Genomic DNA, 23,754 nt, shown 5'->3' with positions numbered 1-23,754 from the left:
AGAGAGAGAGAGAGAGGGAGAGAAACCATGACCAGGATGGTGAGAATAGTTCTATGTGGGATGGTTGACAGAGCCTGGAGAAAAAACAATTACACAGTCTTCAGATTTTTTGGAAGGCGTGTCACCCAGAAGATGGAGGAGCCTTGTCCTCTGTTGTTCTAGAGGGGCTAGAACCAATAGGTGAAAATTGCATGGAAGCAGATTTTGGCTAAACATTAGGAGAAATGTCCTAATAGTATGAGTTGTTCAGCGGTGGGACAGACTGCCTCGGGAGGTGGCAGGGGCTCCTTGATGGAGGTATTTAAGCAGAGGCTGGATGGCCATTTGTCAGGGGTGCTGCAGTAGATCCGGCACTGAGCACATGCTCTCCAAAGTCCCTTCTAATTCTGTGAGTCCATGAAAAGTTCTGTCCTGCTTGGCCAGTCACCTTTTCTGCACAGCTGTTTAGTAAGAAACACAGCTGCTCCTGCTTTCCATTCTCCTAGCCAATGAATCCTAGCCTCTTGTGGATCAGTTAAAGAACAGGAAGTAGAAAGTTCTAACAATGGAGGGATGTAAGATGTGAGTCCCCCCAAGGATCTGTACTAGGACTGAAACTTTTTAACTTGTTCATAAATGATCTGGAGTTAGGGTTGAGCAGGGCGTTGGCCAGGTTTTCAGATTTCAAAAACCAAACTATTTAGGTTTTTAAAAATGAAAAGGGATTATGAGGAACTCCAAAGGGATCTCTCCATACCGGGGGAAGAGGCAGTACAATGGCAAATGCAGTTCATCGTAAGGAAACGTAAAGTGATGCATGTTGGGGCAAAAAATCCCAACTTCATTAATCTATGGGTGAGGTCTGAGCCAGCAGGGACTGAGCAGGAAAGGGATCTTTAGCTGTGATGGATAGCTCAACGAAAGTGTTCACCCAGTGGGTGGTAACTGTGAAAAAGGAAAATTCCGCATAAGGGATGATTAGATAAGGGATAAAAATAAAACTGCTGAAATTGTAGTGCCTTTACATAAATCTATGGTGCAATCATGCTTGGAATACTGGTTGCCACACCTCAAAATGATACTGTGGAGCTGGAAAATGATACTGTAAACGTGAGAAAGGGGAACCAAGCTGGTCAGAAGGCTGGAGCAACTCCCCTATGAGGAAAGATTACAATATTTAAGGCATTTTCTTTTTTTAAAAAAAAGGTGAGTAAGGGGCACATGGTAGAGGCTATAACATTATGCATGGTGTGAAAAAAGGGAATAGAGAGAAGGCTTTCTTTCTGCCTCATAATACTAGAATCTGAGGTCATCCAGTTAAGTGATATGATTGGAAATGCAGGAGAGACAAGGGAAGCACTTCTTCATGCAGCACATAGTTAAAAAGTGGAATTTGTAGGTAGAGATGCAAATTTAGAAATAACTGTTAAGACTGAAATAGAAATACAGTACATCTCACCACAGTGTGGAAGACTGTGACCAGGTGACCTGCGTGCCTTGCTCAGTCTGCTGTCCAGGTGCTGTTGATGGGCCACTTCAGGACCCAGCTCTTCCTTCTGAAGGTTCTTTATCTTTATACCAGACTTGGACTAGACATCCCTTCAAATAGATGATGGTCCTCTGGCAGCCCTTTAAATAGAGGACTGTCCTTTGTAAAAGAGGACACATGGCCACCCTGTGCAGGGCAGACCTACAATGCAGTTTACAGATAATGCTGAGGCTGCCTTGGACTTCCAGCCAAAATCCCCCATACAAAACACCGCTCTGGTTTCAGCAAAAATCAGTAAATTGCCCCCTCAGGGACACTCCCAGACCTAATCAGGTGCTCAATTATTTAGGGAAAGATTTCTTCTCCACTGACTAGGGTGCATATGGGCTGTGCTTTGAATTGGTGCATATTTGTGTGCTTACCTAGTACACCATCTACATTTATTCTCAACCTTGTCAATAATGGTCTAGTTTCTCTGTTTTTGCCTACCAAGGAACCTGCAGGAAGTATCCAATGGGGCCACTCTGCCTCCACCAGTTCCATTACATTCATGGGACCCAGAGCTTGTGCAATGGGGCTTTTGTGCTTCTAAAAACAACCCTGGGAACCAGCGGAAACATTAATTTCCAGATTGGAACAGTCAGTGGAGCTCCACTGATCTGCCACATTCTATACACAAGTGTTCCTGCTCATTTTGGGTTGCCTTTAGAACTGCAGACACCCCATTGGGCAAGTGGTATGTCCCACGAGCGCACAGGCACAATAGGATACTACCCTGTGTGCTTCACCTAAGGGTGGGGATGGATTTTGAGTAACAGATATGTATGTATGTATATGTATATGTATATGTGTGTGTGTATATATATAAAATATAACCATTTCTTTCTTTTTCCCAGCAACCCTTGGGAGGGTCCCAGGTGCAACCTGGAACCATCTCAGTATCTGGTATAGCCTAACTGGAATTTGTTCCCACTTTCCATCTTAAGACTGTAACCAAATGGAGACTCTGTGGGTTGAACATCAGCCACCACACCACCTCCCACTTTTTGTTTGGTCTGTCATCATGCGTGATGAAGAGTTCTGGAGAACTGGAAAGTTTGCACAGTATTTTGTGATGGTTATATAATAAAAACACTGGGTTGTTTTTGATGCCTCCTGAAAACAACTGTTTTCCAGGAAGCCTTCTTTGGTTAACCAGCCTCAGTTTTCTTGGCACTATGTTTTTTTAAAGCATCATTTTAATATCATGTTTCATTCTTTTTATCTTTTGTTCATTTTGTCTCTTCTTGTTCACTGATCCAGAATCTGTTTAGATGTGGAGCGGTATAAAATTTAGATAAAATCTAAATAAATATATAGATTTCAGAAATTTTCTTTGGGAATTTAAAAATGAAATCCTCTGCTGTCCTTCCATCAGCATTTCAAAGCATTTTTTACTCTAGCAGGCCTCTGATATGTAAGCTGGCCTGTTTCTGAAATGGGTTCTATTGAGCTGAGTGCTTTTTAAAGTAACCTTTATTGTTTTATTTTTTCATTGCATTTTAAATCTATTTGTTTTTATACTTTTTCGTGAAGCTTATTTTAATTGTAGTTTTATTACTATTGACCACCTCGAGCACCATTTTTTTTTTTTAGTGGAAGGGTGGGGTATAAATGACATAAATAAAAATAAAAATTATGACACCTGCATACAATTTCCTACACAAAATTAGAGTTGGGAAGAGCACAAACTCCTGTCTTTTCTGCTACCTTTTGTTTGGTGGAGACATGCTGCTTTCCAATCACAGTTATGCTAAAATCTGGGATTCCTCATCTCTTTGCAGAGAGTCCTACTTGCGTTCAAGTGCCTGCAAGCATAACTTCTGTGTAGACCTTGTCAGGAACTGAGGCGAGGAACGGGGGGGAGGGGGGGCAGGCCACTCTGCACTGGATGGAAAGGGCAGGGCCTATACCCTGGACAGGGCTCATTCTGACAGAAAGATTAAGGTTCCATCCTATGCATGTTTAGACAGCATAGGATTGTACTTCCCTTATTGAAATCTTTTTGTACTTCCCTTATTTAAATATTTTCCTTTTCTTTTCTTGCTCTGTCATATCAGGAATGTAAATGTAAAACCAGCTGTGAAGCACGGAATGATGGGGAGGGAAGAAAAGTTAATTGTGTGCTTCACAACTTAAGTAATACACCTGGCCATCTAAAGGACTCCCCCGCAACACACACACACTAAGGGTGCAGTCCTCTGCATGTTTAGACAGAGAAAAGGCCTACAGCTCCCAGCTTTGCTGGCTGGGGTATGCTGGGAGTTGTAAGCCTTTTTTTTCTGTCTAAACATGCATAGGATTGGGCCTTAACTATCTTTTCTCATGAAGCCTACATAAGGCATTGTCAAGACTTAAGGTTACAGCAAATCCTAATTCTGGGACTACCAGAGATTCATTTTGCACACCATCACTAAGCACATGTAGGACGGCCACTTATGACTCGCCAAAAAAGAGGATGCAGATTTGCCTAAAATGTGCATGTGCAAATCTGTACTGGACGGATGCGGGTGATTACTATAATTTAAATAGAAATACAGCAAATCTTACCATAGTGTGGAAGACTGTGACCAAGTGATCTGTATACCTCCCTGTCCGGTGTGCTGTCCAGGTGCTAATGGTGAAGGGTAACTGTTCTCATGGTGCGTTATCTAAACTGGAATTGGATGGGACAGACCTTCAAACAGAGGGCCTTCCTCTCTAAAAGAGGATGCTTGGCCAGCTGAAGCTCATGGCAACAGGGCCCAAGCTTCATTTTGGGGGGACGCAGTACAAACTCAGAATATGGACCCCCTGCTCCACACAAAGCATAATCCCAACCCATACATACCATCGAATAAGTTATGAAAGAAAATGTTTCTAATTTAATCCTAAAATTGCATTGTATACATTTCTGAAATTACACCATGGCCCACATTGGAACTTTTCTGCCATGACCTAAAACACACACGCACACGAACACACACATTTTGGGGTAAGCAACAGGGGTAAGCAAGAGGAGGAGGAGGAAGAGGAAGCTACGGAGCAGACTGCCTTCACCTCTGCTGCATCCTGCCTTGACTTCACCTTTCCCTTGAACTTGACAGAATGAGAGCTGAGACCAACAGACATCCATTGTCTTCAGACTGTAACATAGATGAAGCCCTAAGTCGATATATTATTAATATCTTTGTGGCCAAACTGTTTCTGTGAATTTCTAAATTAAGACTGCTTTTCCCCAATGTGGGTAGTGCTTTCTGATACATAAAGACAAGCTGTTATGTTTGTTTATTTATTATTTTATTTCTTTATTTCCTTATTACATTTCTATACTGCTCAATAGCCAAAGGTTTCACAACAATTTAAACCATAAAATACAACATAAGGTGCACGATAACAGTTTAAAAGTTTAAGACCACAGTATAAAACAGAAGTAAAAGCCAAAACCCCCCCTATATTTATTACATTGCTATACTGCCAATTAGTTGAAAGTATATCTGTGTAGGGATTTTAGTATATTCAGTGGTTATAGAAGTATCACAAATAAATACATACATACATACATACATACATAAATACATAAATAAATAAAATCTCCAGGAACGGTTTTAACTAACTTCTCACCCACTGGTGAAGTGAAAAAATCAAAGATTTAAATAAGGAAAGTATGAAACCTCAGCAAATCAGACAGTCTCACCTAAACTAAGGAGCTTGTAGTTTGGGAGCATATTTATTTATTTATTAATTTATTTCATTTCTATACCGCCCAATAGCTGAAGCTCTCTGGGCGGTTCACAAAAATTAAAACCAAACAACACACAATAAAACAATTTACAATATACAGAACATTAAAACCACAATATAACAATACAACCACAATAAAACCTAGCAGCAGTGCAGGAGTTTAAAATACAGATTTAAAATACATATGATTACATGAGCACATTTTGAGACAGACAAATGAGACATCATGTAATTAAAAGATACATAGACTGGGTTCACACAACACAATAACCCACACTCAAGGGCTAAGTGTAGGTTGAGTGTGGGTTGTTGTTGAACCATGGGTTATTGTTGATATGTGGGTTATCATATTGTCTGAACCCAGCCATGATAACAAATCATGGTTTGTTAACCAAAAAACTCCATAGTTCACAACCTAACAACATGTCATGGGTTCTCTTCATGGGTTGTTCATGGTTAACAAACCATGGCTTGTTAGTGAAGCTGGGTTCAGACAACATGATAACCCATGTTTCAACAACAACCTATAGTTCAACGATAACCCACAGTCAACCCTTGTTGAGTTGGATCCATAGTTACTTGTACATACAGTAGACCCATTGAAATCAGTGGAACTTAAGTTAGTGGTGATTAAGTTGTCCCATTGATTTCAGTGGGTCTCTTCTAAGCATGACTAAGTCTGGATTCAACCCATAATCAGAATTTTCTATCATATCTCACATCTGCCAGTCTGTTTTAAGTATTTCAGCACAGTGTCCTTAGCTTCCAACATGTCCTTCAAAAGGCAAACTTTGAGCTTAAAGTCCACAACTCAACAGTGCGTCATATCACTGTGAGAAGCAGATGCCCTGAGGAGCCAGGATAGTAGGCTACCAAGATCCACAGCCCCATGAATGCAGCTGCACACGTGAAATAGAGGTCCCCTTATACATCTGTTATGACAAGCAACCAAGCTCCACTGAGGGTGGGTGACTCCACTGAAATGAATGTAGTCAGAATGCAGTGACAGGTGCTTCACAGGGTGTGAAGCAATGGCAGCTTCAAGTTTTTGAGGGCCCTTGGGCAAGATACCCTCAGTTGCCCCCTTTTGTTCACACAATATGAAAATCTAGGGTATGGATTATTGCTGAATTGTTGGTTGTTGTGTTGTGTGAACCCAGCTGCACTAACAACCATGAGTTGTTAACTGTGAACAACCCACAAAGAAAATCCATGGTTTGTTGGGTTGTGAAATGTGGGTTGTTTGTGGCTGACGAACCATGGTTTATTAGTATAGCTGGGTTCACACAACAACCCATAATTCAACAACAATCCATGATTCAATGGCAACCCATACTCAACCCATACTTAACCTGTACTCTGGCTTGTTATGCTGTGTGAACCAGGTCACTGAGTCTACCTTCTCACTGCCATTGTCACTGGCTGCTGTTGCTCTTCATCTTCTTTTTCATCATTGCTACCACTTGCTTGCTTGACAGGCAGAGAGCCAGTGAGCAGTCAGTGACATCACCACCGTTTTCTAGGCCAGAGTGAGAGGCAGGTGAATCAGAAGATTGCAAGCCACCCAGAACCCACGAGATGGCAATAAGCCATCCTTGCTGGGTTCGCATGACACGGCAAGCTGTGCCGGCAAGGGCAATTATGCAAACCCTCCTGGCATGTGACTGGTACAAGTATGTGGGGCAGCAGCAGGGGGGGGCAGAAATAAGCCACCGTCACTTATTTCCCCCTCCATGATCATGTGAACAGGCCTATTGTGTCCCACGATCAAACAGCACTGAGTGCCTGGATTTAAGGGCAATTACAGATTCAGCTGAAACTCAAACCACACCAGGGCAACAATTCCAGGCATTCTCAGGATGGGGCTAGAACAAAGGACACCATCATTTGGCTCGCAGCATGAATAGGAGTCTTCCTTTAGACTCCAGGCTTCTTAGCCAGGCATTCTGAGGGATGAAGCGGTGGAAGTTCTCCAAACAAAAGGGTACCACGAGTGGAGCTTTACCTACTGATTCACCATTAGGTGACGATACTTCATGACTGGGATCATGTTTACTACCAAGGCTTGAGACTGGCCAGTTTCAGTTACTCTTGTGGGTCACTTGACTGAGGTTGCATTATCCAGAGTTCCCTTTGTTTACCTGCCCACATGAGGACAACTCTTTTGATTAAGTTACAGTAGGGGATAAATATGGGTCATGAACTTCAGACACAATAGGTGCAGGTAGTTTAACATACTACTCTCAGGATCCTTTTGCCCCTAGTTGTCACGAGACCCATGCAGCCTTATTCCAGAATAAAAGACAGATTGCATGAGGTGCTAAGAGGGGGATGCCAACAAAATACAACCTGTACAAAAGACATCATGACTGAGCTTCTCAGTAACATTACAGAGGATATTACAGCTATTTAATGATGGTTTTAATGTTAATTTAGTTGATCTATCTGGGAAAGACTGAAGGCAAAAGGAGAAGGGGACGGCAGAGGATGAGATGGCTAGATAGCATCACGGATGCAATGAATATGAACTTGAGCACGCTCCAGGAGAGAGCGCAGGACAGGAAGGCCTGGCGTGCTATGGTCCATGGGGTCACGAAGAGTCGGACACGACTGAACGACTGAACAACAACAAGTTGATCTATAAGTAAGTGTATATAGTTAAACAATACTGAAATTTTAATTCTTTGCTTATTTTCAGTTGCTGCAGCTCAGTTGACCCCCTTCCCCAATAATAACATAAGAAGAATCCTATAAGAAGATCATATCAATGACCTATTTAATCTAGCGTCTTGTTTCCCACACCCAGATGCCTCTAGAAAGCACACAAGAAAGGCATGACACCTGAAGGCCTCATCCACTGCTGTACCCTAGCAGTTGGTATTCAGATGCATCGTGCCTTTGATCCAGGAGATAGCATATAGCCATCATGACTAGTATCCATTGGTAGACTCCATGAGTTTGTTTCATCCCCTTTTCAAACAGTTGAAGTTGGTGGCCATCACATCTTGTGGCAGTGAATGGCGTAGTTCAGCCTTCCCCGACCTGGTGGCCTCCAGATGTTTGGGACATCAACTCCCATTAGCTCCAGCCAGCATGGCCAATAGTCAGGAAGGCTGGGGGTTGTAGTTCAAAACATCTGGAGGGCATCGAAGTTTAACTCTGTGCTATTTGAAGAAGCAGTGGTTATGAAAGATGGTCAAGTTTAGCCTCTGATGAGCAGTGGTGCAGCTAGGCGATTTTTCGGGCTGTGCATGGATCCCCCCCCCAATCTGACTCAGAAGTCGCTTTGGGGCTTCCGTGGTGGTCCCGATTTGGCTCAGGGTGATTCGGGGGGGCCCCGACCCACCTCGACCTACGAAGTTGAAGCGGGATTCGGAATTCTGAATGTTGTTTCGGGGGCCCCAACATGCCGCCCAGCCCCCAGCTCCTTAACTGGACATTGGTCCATGGCGGGGGACCACCACCAGGGGAGCCACTGCTGCCACTGCTGGGCGAGCCTTTTCCAGGGAGCTGCTGTGGAAGGCGCTGCCGGGGAAACTGCTGCCTGTTGCAACCTGCAACAGGCACAAGGGCAGGATTCACCCTTCAACTGCGCTCTCTGCCTTCCTTGAAAGGAGGGGAGGGCGCCCGGTTGGAGGCCAGCACCTGCTTCTGCTCAAGTCTTCATGGGTTCCTTGCTTGCGAGTAGCCTGTGAAGGCTTGAGTGAGGCCAGTGGTGGCAGCTTGCAATGAGGGCGGGTTGCCGCCGCCAGGTCCTAGGCCCTCTGGATGTGCACTGGCAGCTGCCTTGTTCCGGGGAAGTAGGGGAGCCATTTTTAAAATGGCAACTCCCTGTATTTTCAGAAATACAGGAAGTCACCATTTTCAAAATGGCTCCCCCCCATTCCCTGGAACAAGATGGCTGCTGGCACGCATCCAGAAGACCAGGTAAGGACCTGGGGGCTGGGCGGTGGCAGTGGCGGCGGCGTGGCGGCTGGGCCTCCAGATGGCTCAGAAGTGCACTGAACCGCTTTGTCACCCTTCTGCCTTGACTCGGAGGTGGCCCAAAGCAACCCGAGGCACCCCGCTTCAGCTCGGAGTTCGAGCTTCAGGCCAAAGTGATGCACAGCCCTAGTAATTTTAGAACCTGGACTAATGGAGGCCCGCTTTAGATGGCTACGTGTATTACTTCCGTTGTGAAGCACGCAACTAACATTTCTTTTCCCCTCCCCCTGCCACTCCATGCATTAAAACTGCTTCTACCTTCCTAAAACGTTAAAGCAACAAAAATGTGCATGTGCATGTGTGAAGTAATCATGTTGGTGCTGCGTGCCAGCAGTGGGGTAGCCTCAACCCTGCTATACACGCTTTCCTGGGAGTTTGCCCCTTTGAGCTCAATGGCATTTACTTCTGAATATACATGACGGGATTGCACTGCAAAACAGCCATACCCATTCATACACCAGAGCAGCCAAAAGTTGACTCTTAAAGATTAAACAATCCTCAAACTTAGTAAATGCATTAAGTCAAAAGTAGAAAATCACCCAGTTTCTTAATTTGGCAAGTGCTTTAATGCTCCTGAATTGCAATTTATTAGCATGCCAAGAATTATCTGCTTTGACATGCAAATGTGCTTTGTGAAGTCAGCACAACTTTTTTTTTTTTTTGCTCCCAAGGGAGTTAGTCTTTCTTTTGCTGCTGGCATGTTTCTATTATTTAAAGGCGTCCCACTGATCTGTTCTTACCTGTAGCTTTCTAAGTAAATGAATGAAGTCTGCATTATAGACCACCTGGCAAAGGTCTCTTTGTATGTTAATTGCATACACCACAAAGGCCTTAGAATAATTAAAGCAGATATGAGCTCTCCCGAATTATGTTTCCATTCTATTTCTCCTAGTGCTTCTAGGTTCTTCCCCGAGTTGCCCCCTAAAGCATAGACAAAACAGACAATTGTAATTATTTTGTTTGACTATGGACCTAGGTGGCAGGAATTAACACATTCGAATTTTGGTTTTCATTTCTGGATCCTTATGTTTAAATCTGGTTTCTGCTACTTGGCATAGACAGCATGATCTTCCTTAAAATATCTCAGGCAACATATGCTTGCCAGAAAACCAGTATCCATTTCTTTAACTCATTTAGAAATGCATATCTGTAGGCAGCTTTCCCTCACCTGGTGCCCTCCAGATGTGTTGGGCTGCAACTCTCAGAATTCCCAGCCAGAAACTGGAGGCCATCAAGGCTGGAGAAGGTGGCCTTTAGGAATGTATTATTCTACTTATTTATTACATTTCTATACTACTCAATTGCCGAAGCTCTCTGGGTGGTTCACAAAAATTGAAACCACAAAGTACAATGACTCCAAACATTGCATAGGTAGATGAAGCTATGAACATAAGTACATAAGAAGAGCCATGCTGGATCAGTCGAAAGGTCCATCTAGTCCAGCATTCTGTTCACACAGTGGCCAACCAGATACCCATGGAAAAACCCACAAGCAGGACATGAGTGCAACAGCACCCTGACACCCATGTTCCCCAACAACTGGTGTACATAGGCATACTGCTTCTGATACCGGAGGTAGCATATTGCCATCAGGAGTATAGCCATTGATAGCCTTCTCCTCCAGGAATAAGGAACTGGAAAGTTGATTTCCAGTTCCTTCTTCAAGGCAGACATGCAGAACCAGCCAGAAGATGAAGGTGTACACACCTCTGCCCCCCAAAATAACCATTGGGCTATCACAAAGAATGCACCCTTACCAGTGGATGACTCTTCCCTACAAGCACCATGTCTGGCTGAAAGCTGGAAGTAACTTCAGCCTTATTTGGGGCATGGGATGCATGAACAACTGCCTGCTTCCATCATTCAAACAAGGAGAAACCGTGTTACAATAACTTAAAAAAAACAAAAAAAAAACATACATAAGGCTCATGCAAAGGAGCCTGCAATAAAAATTGAATAAGAATGTACACAACTTTGTAACTTGAACCGTGGTGTATATTTCTAGGAAAATCCCATTTGGCTGAGTAGGTTGGGGAGGACTTGCTAAAGTGTGTCTGCAATGTGCATTCAGACATTTTTCATTTTAGAAAGCTGATCATCATTTGGCCACTCCTTGACATACCTTGAAAGACAAAAGAAACACCCCATAGTGGTGGTTGGGTGTGTCAGTTTCTCCAAGGTGAAATTGACATAAAATTGACAGGCAATCCTGTCTAAGCCAATCTGAATTTCTTCTTAACTGATCTAAAGCCCTGGCATGGATCTTAGCAAACACTTGTCAAAGAAGGACTTTCAAAGTGGCCTTCCAAGGAGAAAGAGTATGTATATCCATAGCAAGAGCTGAAATGGTAACAGATTTAGATTGCCATTTATGGGCATTAATTGATTTGACAAACAGGAAGCTATGGCAACCATAGGCTAATTCTCACCTTCCAATTTAAATGCATGGGAGCACTTCTTGTGTCTAAGGTGCAAACACTGAATGAACATAACAAGCTTTGAGATGAGACCTGTGTGAACTGTGACACCTTAGCAGAGGGAGCTAGTGAATTCATTCAGGAAATACATCTCTTTTCAAGACAATAAAGACTATTTTTGTTTGGTCTGTTGGTCTGTGTTATTTATAAGTTTTTTTTTTAAATGATGATTTATTCAAACAGATCAGTGGTCTTATGGAACAAAGAACCACCTTTTCATATAAAGCCATGTGTGTAGTGGCTAGAGTGCTGGACTGAGAGTCGGGAGATCCGGGTTCTAGTCCCCATTCGGCCATGGAAGCTCACTGGGTGACTTTGGGCCAGTCACAGACTCTCAGCCCAACCTACCTCGCAGGGTTGTTGTGAGGATAAAATGGAGGAAGGAGGAGTATTATGTATGCCGCCTTGAGTTCCTTGGAGGAAAAAAGGCAGGATATAAATGTAATAAATAAATAAATAAATGTGGCAACCTTTCAAAGAAGCAAAGGTAATTGCAGGCACCCACAATTCCATGCAACTCTCTACAGAACAGATTTACTGATGAAAAGGGAATGTGTTCACTGCAACTCTCCCTATGTCTGGATTCCAGATCTTATCTCTTTAGTGGATAACTAACTAAACCAGGTACAAGGATGTCAGACTTCTGGGGGCCAATTGCTCCTGTTTCAGTCAGTAGCATCCTTCTTTCACAGTCATGTATTCATACAGGATATCTAACAAGAAAGTTACCAATGGTGTAACAATAAATTACAGGAAAGTACCCAATCAGAAATACTGATTGGCACATGACTTCAAGGTTTCCCGGACATACGGAGTGGGCATTTGAAATATGAGCTTGTGTTCTGTCAGGACAAATGTTAACATCTAGTGTAAGGAAAATGAGAGAAATATTCCAAACTCCCACTAGTAAGCAGGGGAAACTCTTTATCAGAGACTTCAAGAATCCCAACAATCTACTCCAGTGTTCCCTTTGTAAATAGCTGTGTGACTGAACACATTTGCACAAAAGCCAAAGTTAAGGTTGCAATTGTGATCCTTTAAAATGCTCCTTAATCATAATGAACAAGAACAGTTTTCAATGGGAGAGATGCAACAAGTACCAAAATACATACGCAAAACATTTTTCTGAAAGATCTGAAGTTATATTAAACAACATACGTGCCAATGAATGCCATTGCAAGCAATAATGATAAAAATGTATTGAGTTCATGAAACAAATTTAAACATATTTTAACATTATTTTTAATTGTTAGTTAAATGCTTTAGAACATGTTTGCTTAAACAATAAACTTGAAATCATGGTGAAACATTTAATGTTTGGAAAAACACTTATTAGTGTGAAAAATAAAGTCGTAACTGTTTGATTTTTATTGAAGAAAAACAGCATATATGATAATTACCTCCAGCACCTGGTCCTTCAAATGATTATGCACTCTAGACAGATGTTGTTGACTCCAGAATAACCAAGGATCTATCAGCCCCTCATTCTGCACTATATATCAGTATGCATCCCACTTCACACAGAAATAGGCATTGAAATGGGTGTGTGTGCGTGTGCACGTGAGTGCGATCTAACCTTTTACCATGCCTTAACCAAACTGAGTTTAAGCACACGAGTCTCCTTAGAAAGGTAACTTAAGCTACAATCCTACAGATACTTATCTGGGAGTAGGCCTCTTTGAAATTAATTAGACTTACTTCTGAGTAAATGTATATCTGATTTCACTCTAAGGCTGCAATCCTAGAAATACTTACCTGGGAGTAACTTTCTCTGAAATCAATGGAACTTACTTCTGAGTAGACACGTCTAGGCTTACACTCTAAGGCTACAATCCTATGCACATCAAGTCCCATTGAACTCAGTAGAACGTACTTCTGAGCAAACATGCTTATCTTATACTTGCCTGCTCAGAAGTAAGCCCCACTGAGTTCAATGGGACTTACTGCCAGGTAAATGAGCACAGGATTGCAGCCTCAAGTGATCTTGGATATGTGCATTTGCTCTTACAAGCTCCTGCACTGGAAGCTGAGTTGAGTGCTCATTAACTTATATATATGCTTTGGGAATAACACAGCAGTTACACTCTTCCAAAACTCTTGGACAACATGCAGTCACAGGACAAGAGGGACCAGATAGCCAAAGCTAATGTTTACAGAAACAAAATAATGTATAAAGCAAGCATCAGTCTAATAGACCAGATATTTCATATGAATGGTGGCTGAAACACTGGGGATAAAGTTTAATACATGCACACAGTTGCTAATTTCTGAACGTTGTAGCAAAAGTACAAGACCCCAAGGACATAAATGTGTTTAGCTTTTCTTTTTCGAAGACTTTTACTTTCCTTTCTTTCTCCGTTTGAATTTAAAACTCTCCACATGTGTATGGGTAAACACACACACCACATGAAACAAAGTTTAAAATAGAAGATCTTTTCTACCTGTCTGCCTCTTTGCTGAGAAAATAGGCATTAAAAAAAAAAAAAATCCCTACTAAGCAGTCGGAGAAAGGAACGAAAGCATTTTTTTCAGCTTCTCTTCAAGTCCCCCCAAAAGAGAGATGCAGAGGCTCCAGCTCGCGGTATATGAGTGTGTGTGCGCGCGCGATTGCAATGACCCAGCGGTTAGAGAGAGAGAGAGAGAGAGAGAGAGAGATGCACTCTGGACATGCTCAGAGGTCCTCTTCTCCATTTGTGGTATTGCAAAGTGATATTGATGGGACGGAGAGTGGCTCAAACGAAGCCCTGCTCATCCCCAAACCTATCCAGCGCCTTTCTTTCCCAGCCTCCCTTCTCTACAGTTAAAATCTCTGCCCCCACCCTCCTTTCTATCCCCCCCCCCCGATCCTCCTTTCTTCTTCCCTTCCTGCCTCTCCCGCCTTTCTCTAGCCTGGATCCCGCTTCTGAGCTCCCCCACGCCTCCCGCCCCGGTCTCTAGACTTACCAAGCTGTTCCCGGGAGAAGTTCGGGGCTGATGTAAATAGACGCATCACCGACCAATGAAAGAAGGCGGAGAAGGCAGCCCGGGGGCGCTCCGGGCGCAGCGAAGAAGTCGCCGGGCGGCAGCCTCCACGGAAGCGCCGGCGCGAGGGCCAGGAGCGGAGCGGGCGGCGGACGCTCGGCTCCAGGGCCGCTTGAGCTCAGGCTGCTTCTCTTGGCAAGAGCCGAGGCATCGCCAAACCATCCGAGCCCACAAGGGCGCTCGCTTCCTCTGGCAGCCACCGATCCAGGCGAAGAAATTGAGAGAGAGAGAGAGAGAGAGAGAGAGAGAGAGCGAGCTTCCCTCCCTAGGCAGCCGCGGCGGAGAGGCAGGAGCGGGGCTGCTGGGTTGCAAGCCCCCCCCCCTTGCCACTGTCCGCTGCTCCCGGGGGCTTCCAAGTCTTGTCTTGTCCGGCTCCTAGAAGGTGCCCGGACGATTATGGGGGCAGGAGAAAAGGACGCCTCCTCATCTCTTTTTGTCTGTCTCCCCCCTACACACTTATAACACCCCCCCCCCCAATCCCCGGGAAGCCCAGCTGAGGGTGGGGTGGGGGAGCTTGTGGCAAGCCCTCCCCCGAGACGTTAGTCAGCCGCTCCAAGGAAAGGAGGGACCCGGTGGGGACACTGGAGTCATTCCTCAGCAGAGCTTTGCCCTTACTATGCCCCGTGGAGATGTCCGCATGTTTTCTCGCAAAATACGGCGCAGTGCCACGCACAGCAGTCGCAAAGGGCATTGCTGAGCTGGGATCAGACGTCCAAGTACACCTTCTTTGAAAGAGTTGTGTTGTTGTTGTTGTTGTTGTTGTTTTGTCTAGCTATTTTTTAAAAGATGTTTTGGTCGCGTTGACTCGACTGTGTTGAGTAAAGCCAGACCCAGACATTTTGCTGCCAGACATTTTGAACAAGATGGTGCGACCCCCCCCCCTCCCCATTTCACGAACGGAAGCCAACTGGGACCAGAAGCCAACTGCGCAGGCAGCTGAATGTTATTTTAACACTCGTGATGGGATAGTGTTCTCGCTCCACACCTAGGCAGGAATCTAGTTAAGGGGCCCAAAGACAGGCCCTGAGGCGTACACAGTTCTGCTCTCCAACAAAGAGGAACAAGCAGGGGCTTAGCTGGAACAGCCAGGGGCTGCTGCTACTGCTGCCCCCCCAGCACCTGCTGCCTGAGGAGGTCGCCTCACACTGCCTAATGGTAGCGCCGGCCCTAGGTAAAGCACAAAGGATCTCCCACCCAGACTCAGCCAGGTCCGATTGTTCGGCCAAATCAATACAGTAGCAGCTTCACTACAAATGTTAGCCTGCACCCCACTCTTGTAGTGATTTATTCTTTTAGAAATTCAGCTGTGTGTGGTGTGTGTGTGTGTTAACCGTCTTTTGGTGGCCATCTTCAAGACAAACTGGTTTAATGTTGTGGCAGAGGGATATCATGAACTTCCATGAAATTTCTATGGGCTGGATCCAGAGTAACCTATTTGCACTTGGGTCCTCATGAAATCCATGTGAAAAGTTAGTCATGGCTAAATGAAGTGTTACTAATTTCAGTGGGGACTAAGTTCCACTAATTTAGTCTGGATCCAGCCCCATGTCACCGGCTTGGTGGCTCTTTCATTTCCTGGCCTTGCATTTCCTGGCTCCACTGTTAATATCGCTCCCCTAATATCTCTGTGTGTCAATTGAAGACAATATTTAGTAAAGTTAAGGAAGTGGAGCCATTTCCCAAGCATATCTTGACACTGAAGCCTGCCAGTTCCATCCCATTTTATGACCTCCTTTGTTTAAATGTCACCTTTCCTCCAAGGAGCTGAAGGTAAAGTCCATGGTTCTCCTCCCATTTCTCCTCCCATTTCTCCTCAGGTAGGTTAGGCTGACAGAGAATGACTGGTCCAAGGCCACTCACTAAGTTTCAAGGATGAGTGAGATTTGAGCCCCGGTCTCCCTTATCCTAATCCTAGACTCTATAATCACTGCTCTGCCCTGGATCTAAAATCATGTCTGTTCTAGACTTGTCAACTTTTCAGGTCTTTGAACCAAGTCTTGATCTACAGTCAGGGGTGACCCAAGACTTTTTGCTGCCTGAGGTGAAGGAGAAGATAGTGCCCCCTCTCATTCCACGTGCAAAAGCCAACTGGACTGGTAGATGGACCTGTCTTCAACACCGATAGTGGGACAGCATTCTCCACTGTTCATGAAGGTTGCAGGCTAACTTAGGAGGTGCAGAGCTGGCCGCATGGCCCACAGCTCTCTCCTCCAACACCTTGCTGCCACCCCCCAGCATCTACCGCCTGAGGCGACTACTCCACTCTGGCTAATGGTAGGGCCAGCCCTGTCTATAGCAATTAGCAGACGATATAACACATATTTGCATACTCTGTTTTTTTTTCACCTGCCAGTTGCTGCAAATCAAGCTGCTATGGCTCAGCCACTGGGACTAATCAAAATGTTGGCATTGCAACAAGCAAAGGACTGGATGTGCCTGATCTCATCTTATCTTGGAAGCTAAGCAGGATCAGCCTTGGTTAGTACTTGGATGGAAGACCTCCTGGGAATCAGGCTTCCTGCACTGAGCAGGTGGTTGGACTTGATGGTTTTGTAGGCCCCTTCCAATTCTGTGATTCTATGATTCTACCTATAAGCTGAGCTGGATTGGATGACAATGTTAATAGTGCCACTGTCAACATGTTTGCTGGGCTGTAAGTTCCACTCAGATAAATGGGGCTTACTTCCTCCAAAGTACTAGGGTGTAACTTCCATTGAACCCAGACAGAGTTAGCTGCAGTATGGTTTACTGAGCCATTTTTATTCGAGACTTTTAAATAAGATTCCACACCCCTCCCCCCTGCCGATGGAAGATACTTTGAAATGTGGGAATTAAAACCAATCTATGCAGCTATTTCTTCTTGTGGTATTTTTATTTATTTATTTTCATTTATTTTGGCATCTGTACACCACATTTCTATAATAAAATCAAACTTTTCTTACTGTCCCCTGTTGTGTGCCAGTAAGCTTTCCCCCAATGGGGCAAAATAACAATTTTGATGGGATGAGGCAGTTTGCATTGAGAAAGCAGCGCAAGGGAAAGGGTTAAACATTCCTCCTCCAGTATCCTGGTCCCAATCTAATTTGCCCTGCACCTACTAAAAAGATGGAAATAATCATGGATCTCCAGCCTAGTTTGGCTTGGGGATGGACAAGTGCCCTCCCGTCCAGGTTCTCCGGGCAGGCCTGCCCCCGCTCTCTGGTCCTCCAGACTGCACTCAAGCCTCCCTCTGCACTCGGTAAGCAGCTCGCAACTTACCCAGGCCCATCCATCCAGATGGATGGACCCAGGTAAGTTGCGGGCTGCTTACTGAACATGGGAGGGTGGTCTGGGGACCAGCGAGAGGGGGGGGCTCAGTGGGCGCAGATCAGGGGGTGTGGGCACCAGTGGTCTGACAGATTTGCAGACTGAAACAGGCACCCGCGCCATCCCTAGTTTGGCACAAGGTTCACCTAGTCTGTTTTCTCCACTATGGTGATATGTCTTGTATTTCTATTTCTATTTCTATATATATATATATATATATATATATATATATATACACACACACACACACACACACACACACCCTAAATTTGTGCCTATACATATAATTTTGCATATGCAAATGTTATGCAAATTGGTATCCTCTATTTCGGTGATGCATTTCCCTTTTCGGGGTGGGGGTGATGCACAAGTGGCCACTCTGTAATAGGTCGTGGAAGCTGCACCTTCCTAGATGCCAAGTGGTCTGAGATAGAGCTGTGTGGAAATGGCCTCTCAAAATTCTCCAGCCTATTTGTGTGGCAGAGAAATTGGGGGGCAATTGCACTGAATTTCTCCTAGGGGAGGACAACTTCTCCAACAGTTTCTCACAGATAGGGCTCACTATTGGCAGGGGTTAGCACAGGTTCCTTCTTTCTTCCTAAGGATCTTTGGTTTACTGCACTGCTTCTGTAGGTGGCAACAGCATCAACCGTGGTGAGGCTTCCACTTTTCTTGAGGCAGAATTTTGAATGTCATTTGGTGGTATTTTTGAGCTTACCTAATCTCTGTGAGGTGGCCGAGGGTGCTGTGTGTGTTTTCTCTCTCTATTACACATCTTTCCATTGCTCTGCAGACTCCCAGGCCATGTGCCGTTCCTCAACTGACCCCCCCCCACGGGAGGAATTGCCTCATGATATCTTCCTCATGATGGCTTGTGTCGGAAACTGAAGAGGCTACAGGCTGCCACAGAGATTATTGTACAACGAAAGACAGAACAATCATGTGCACTACTCAGCCACCTCCTAAGTAAGGTAAGCACAAGAACCCCAAACCCAACCCATGAGAATTTCTCCGAAATTTCTCTTCCTTTGAATTTCTTTCTGAAAGCCATTTCTTTCTATCCCATTGAATGAGAACTGTAAAAAAAAAAAAAAAGTGGGAAAAACGTTTGGCTCAGCACTAGTCTGAGATGTGGTGTGCTCTTGAAGGGACATGGGAGAGGCAAGACCAGTCAAAATGCTGTTCACAGTAACTCAGTCAGGATTCCCTGTGTGAGGCTCAGTGGCATCATGGGGCAATTGCTGAGCTCTGCACCCAGCAGAGCAGCCCACTGCTGATCCCTGGAGCCCTGAGGCCCTTCTGATGTGTCTCCTCTTTGCGATGCCTCTTCACCTGAACTTCATGAGCAAAGAAGCAGTGACAGGGCAAAGGTGGCAGCCTCTGTTCATCTTACTCCCTCCAGTTTGGCAGCCGTACAGATTGGGCCCAGAGGAAGACAGCAAGTGAAGGGACAGTGATGTCAGAGGAGGAGTGAACCCACCTAGGCAGGGGCCCCTTTTAGGGTATCTTGCCAAGGATCCCCGAATGCTGGAGCAAGCACCGGCAAGGCTGATCCCCGTAGAGCAGATAGCAGAAACTCTCTTCTTTGAGCTCATATCAGGGTTAGTGGGGAACTATCACAGATCCACAGAAGATGCTGGGTCTCAGACCCCTCTGGAAATACAACCCTCTGATCTAGAACCTTTTCCCCCTTGGGGAGCATATACACCTCTTTAAAAAAAAAAGTCACATGTTAGAGGACTGAATGCCTGGTATTGAAAATAGGTGCTGGTGCTGGCAAATGAAATCTTGGCCTTTCTAGGCCTGTACTACATGATAGCATCCCTTGGCCCAGTAAAAAAAAAAAAAAAAAAGCACAGGGAGGCTCCTGGACAAAGGATCAGTCATGTAGTGGAAGGGGAATACCAGTCAGGGACATTTTTCAGAGCAGAAATGGTGACATCATCTGTTGGAGTGCCAGAATAGATTGTCGGTGCTCTGGGAAGTCAATGGGGTGATAAAGAGGCTTTATTGTTTTACTATTGTTCGTGGCCAATTAGTATAGAGAGGTCCCCTTCATGGATCACTGCCTTGTTGTGGCGAAGGGGCTTGCGTAACTCAGTGAAGCCATAAGCTATGCCGTGCAGGGCCACCCAAGATGGACAGGTCATGGTGGAGAGTTCTGACAAAATGTGGCCCACTGGAGAAGGAAATGGCAACCCACTCCAGTATTCTTGCCAAGAAAACCCCATGGAACGTATCACAAGGCTAAAAGAGATGATGCCGGAAGATGAGCCCCTCAGGTCGGAAGGTGTCCAATCTACTACTGGGGAAGAGCAGAGGGAATTTCCAAGTAGCGCCAGAAAGAGTGAAGGGGCTGGGCCAAAGCCAAAAGGACACTCAGCTGTGGATGTGTCTGGCCGTGAAAAGAAAATCCGATGCTGTAAAGAACAATATTGTTTAGGAACCTGGAATGTCAGATCAATGAATCAAGGTAAGCTGGAGGTGGTCAACATGAAATGCCAAGACTGAACATCGACATCTTGGGAATCAGCGAACTAAAATGGACAGGCATGGGCGAATTTAATTCAGGTGACCATCATATCTACTATTGTGGGCAAGAATCCCTTAGAAGAAATGGAGTAGCACTCATAGTCAACAAAAGGGTGGGAAAAGCAGTACTGGGGTACAATCTTAAAAACGATAGAATGATCTCAGTACGAATCCAAGGCAAACCATTCAACATCACAGTAATTCAAGTCTATGCCCCAACCACTGAGGCTGAAGAAGCTGAGGTTGATCGGTTCTATGAAGACCTACAACACCTTCTAGAACTAACACCAAAAAAAGATGTCCTCTTCATCATAGGACATCTTCATCATATACTATTCATCATAGTATAGAGGAAGTCAGCACATGAGAAAAATAATGAAGGAGAGGACAGATGCTTTCACCCCTTTTCTCTGATGGAGTTCCTTCTTCCTACTAGCCATTGAGATGGGAACAGTTCTTTGCAAGATACGTTGCATCTCTAATCTCAAGTGAAAGGTTGTGTTTCAGTTGCTGCCTGTTAAAGCTCGTTGGGCAGTATCCGATAGGACATGAGCACTAACTTAAATGAGGCTGCTGCGCTGGCGTAAGGGACAAGCATTAGCTTCAGCTGGTGTGATGGGTTTCCCGGGATATCCCAGTGTGCCAGCTAATGCTTTTGGCATTGTGCTAGGGGTTCCTTACACTAGCAAGGAACTTGCAATTAGAGAGCAATCCTCTGGCCCGTAGACAGAGACAGGGGGCTGGTGGGGGGCATACAATAGTTCAGATTCCTGGATCTGATGTCAGGGACAATGCTCCGATCTTGGACCCAGGAGTCCAAGCTCCCTGCCCCCTCCCCCTCGCAGATGGCTGCCTCTCCAATGTCGCAAAGGCAATCTCTGAGAGTAGGGAAAGGTGGCAGTTCTGTGGGCGGGGAGGGGAGGGGACTGGGGAGGCCAATTTATGGGGAATCGTAGAATCATAGAATAGCAGGATTGGAAGGGGCCTATAAGACCATCAAGTCCAACCCCCTGCTCAAGGCAGGAATCCAAGTCAGAGCATCCTCCAGCTTCCCCGGCCTCCATCCCTTCCCTTCCCCTCCCCTCCCCTCCCCTCCCCTCTGCCTCAGCTAGACCAGCAAAAAAGCAGGTCTAGCTGAAATGCAGAGCGGCAGGAGCACAGTGGTGAAGATTGCCTCCGCTGCTCCTCCAGCTCTGCACTGGACAGCTGTAAGCCTCTGAGTTCGGAGGCTTACAGCCATCCCCATAGGGCTGCACCCTTAATTTATGTTAGCACTCATGTCTTATTGGATACTGTCTACTGTTTTTGACAAGTTGAACCTACCCAGTCAAATGTTAGCACCCCTGAGTTCCAAGAACCTCACTCCTGTGAGCTTGCCATCATGCTAATCCTAATAAATTGGGTATAATGCTACATATTGTTGCTCTTTCCCATGTGTGTGTGTATGTGTGTGTCTATGCATGGTCATGATGAGCTTCTGCCCTACAAAATTTACCACTACATCACTGAAAACGAACAAAATGTGACTTCAGCACTTGTGTCGGGGGGCTGTGCATAGACTGAAAGATATTGCCAGTGTAGCAAATTCAGGTATTTGCTTCCTCAGAAATTAAATGGGGGGGGGAATCCATTCCTGTCAGGGTGAGCAAATGAGCCAGAATGGACATCAGTAACATGAAGATGGATGGAGAGTAATTAAGTTGAAAAGCTTGATATGGAGGTTCCTGAAAAGGATGGAGTGAAGAGTGACAAAACGTTTTCATATACTGAACAGCAAGGGAGAAAAACATCCAACGGAGTATCAGAATGTTTCCATTAGGCAAGGCAAATGAGCACAGATCTCTCATTTTCCACTAATAAAACTATAAATGAACTCTCGTAACAGTAATGATACCCTTGTCTTAAAAAAATGAAGTCCCCAAATTCATCAGGTTATCTCAGTTTCAACTTTTTCTACATGATTCTTTCAAGTCCTGCCACTTCCATTATTAGAACAACCCATCTGCTTAACAGGCCCACCTTAATGTCCTTTTTAATGCTACTTTAAAATCAACTCAAAGCCTTACTCCCATTATCATGCTTAGCTTTCTAAATTATACCAAGTCACAAAACTTTAATGGGAAGAAAGCCATTTTGGTCTATTCATAGGTCTAAAAGTATTCCATTTATAAAGCTTTGGGGTTTTTGTTTTTTTTAAAAAAAACAACTGCCTAGATTCAGTCTGAAAATAATAGCACACAAGTGCAAAAGAGGGAAGTTGCCACCTCTTTTTGTTTAGCATGGCTCCTGTTCCTTTAACAGTAGCCTGATGTGTAGATGTTCCACAGGCAATATTTCCTCCTCTTCTCCATGCCAGGGGAAGGCTTCACTAGCCAGAAAAAAGGGAAACACTACTTGCACCCCCACCCCTAAACAACCTGCGGCTGCTGGCAAGATCTTATACCAGACATCACTTCCTTCACTTTCATTTATTTATTCAAAATATTTATTGGCTGCCTTTCAGAGCAGAAGCCCTCCCAAGGTGGCATACAACAATAAAATGCATACAATAAATTTATAATAAACAACCAATGCAGTAATAAAAGCAGCAAAGGTTCTCCAAAACAACAAGCACCAGCATAAGACAGAACCTACAACACAATTGCAGCTATAACCAAGTTTGATAAAACATAACCAGGGGAAGGCCAAAGTAAACAACTAAGTTTTCAGGGCCTTCTTAAAAGCCTGCAATGATGGGGACTGGCAGACCCCTGATGGCAACTTATTCCAGAAGTGCTGGGCCACTGTGGAAAAGGCCCTCTCTCATGTATTCTCTAGGGATGTCGTGAGAGTCCAGGAAGAGGGTGGAGTCCGTCAAACTCCCCCTGCGCACTCCCCCCCCCCAGACCTGCTCACTGAGCCTCCACGCTCACCTGAACCTGCTCACTGAGCAACTTTGTGTCAGGGTGGAAACTGAGCCGATAGAACCCCAGAGCAGTTCTGATTCTGAGGAGGATCAGCAATCCGTGGGAGAGGAGCCAGCTCATCCCTCACAGGCACAGCAGCTGGCAGAGATTCCTCCTGCTGGCATTCCTGAGATAGATAGTGATCCTAGCAGTGAGAAAGTGCGGGAGGGGGGCTTGCTAGATGCTCGACGCAGACGCAGGGAGTGACGAGCGATGGAGGGTGTGGAAAGGAGGCGTAGCACCCGTTTGGCGCGCAAGC

The 23,754-nt window shown here is 45.0% G+C and overlaps 1 protein-coding gene across 6 annotated transcripts in view; it reads right to left on the bottom strand.

Moving 5' to 3' along the window:
* The window catches only part of MME (membrane metalloendopeptidase), a 127,484-nt gene that overhangs the window by 80,775 nt on the left and 22,955 nt on the right, over window positions 1-23,754 (bottom strand). The window contains exon 2 of one of the 6 annotated variants that reach the window (XM_084847314.1): window positions 14,635-14,901. The exons of 4 other annotated variants lie outside the window; for them this stretch is intronic. The gene's annotated coding sequence lies outside the window, so the exon portion shown is untranslated. Of the gene's footprint in view, window positions 1-14,634; window positions 14,904-23,754 lie in introns of those variants that run through there. One more of the 6 variants, XM_084847311.1, reaches the window with a different exon arrangement.

The sequence above is a fragment of the Heloderma suspectum genome, chromosome 3 (assembly GCF_057233095.1).
Source record: "Heloderma suspectum isolate Gila_16-S chromosome 3, 16-S_ref, whole genome shotgun sequence".
NCBI classification, from domain to species: domain Eukaryota; kingdom Metazoa; phylum Chordata; class Lepidosauria; order Squamata; family Helodermatidae; genus Heloderma; species Heloderma suspectum.
Note: the sequence above shows the minus strand (reverse complement) of the source record. Positions and strands in the feature narration are given on the sequence as shown.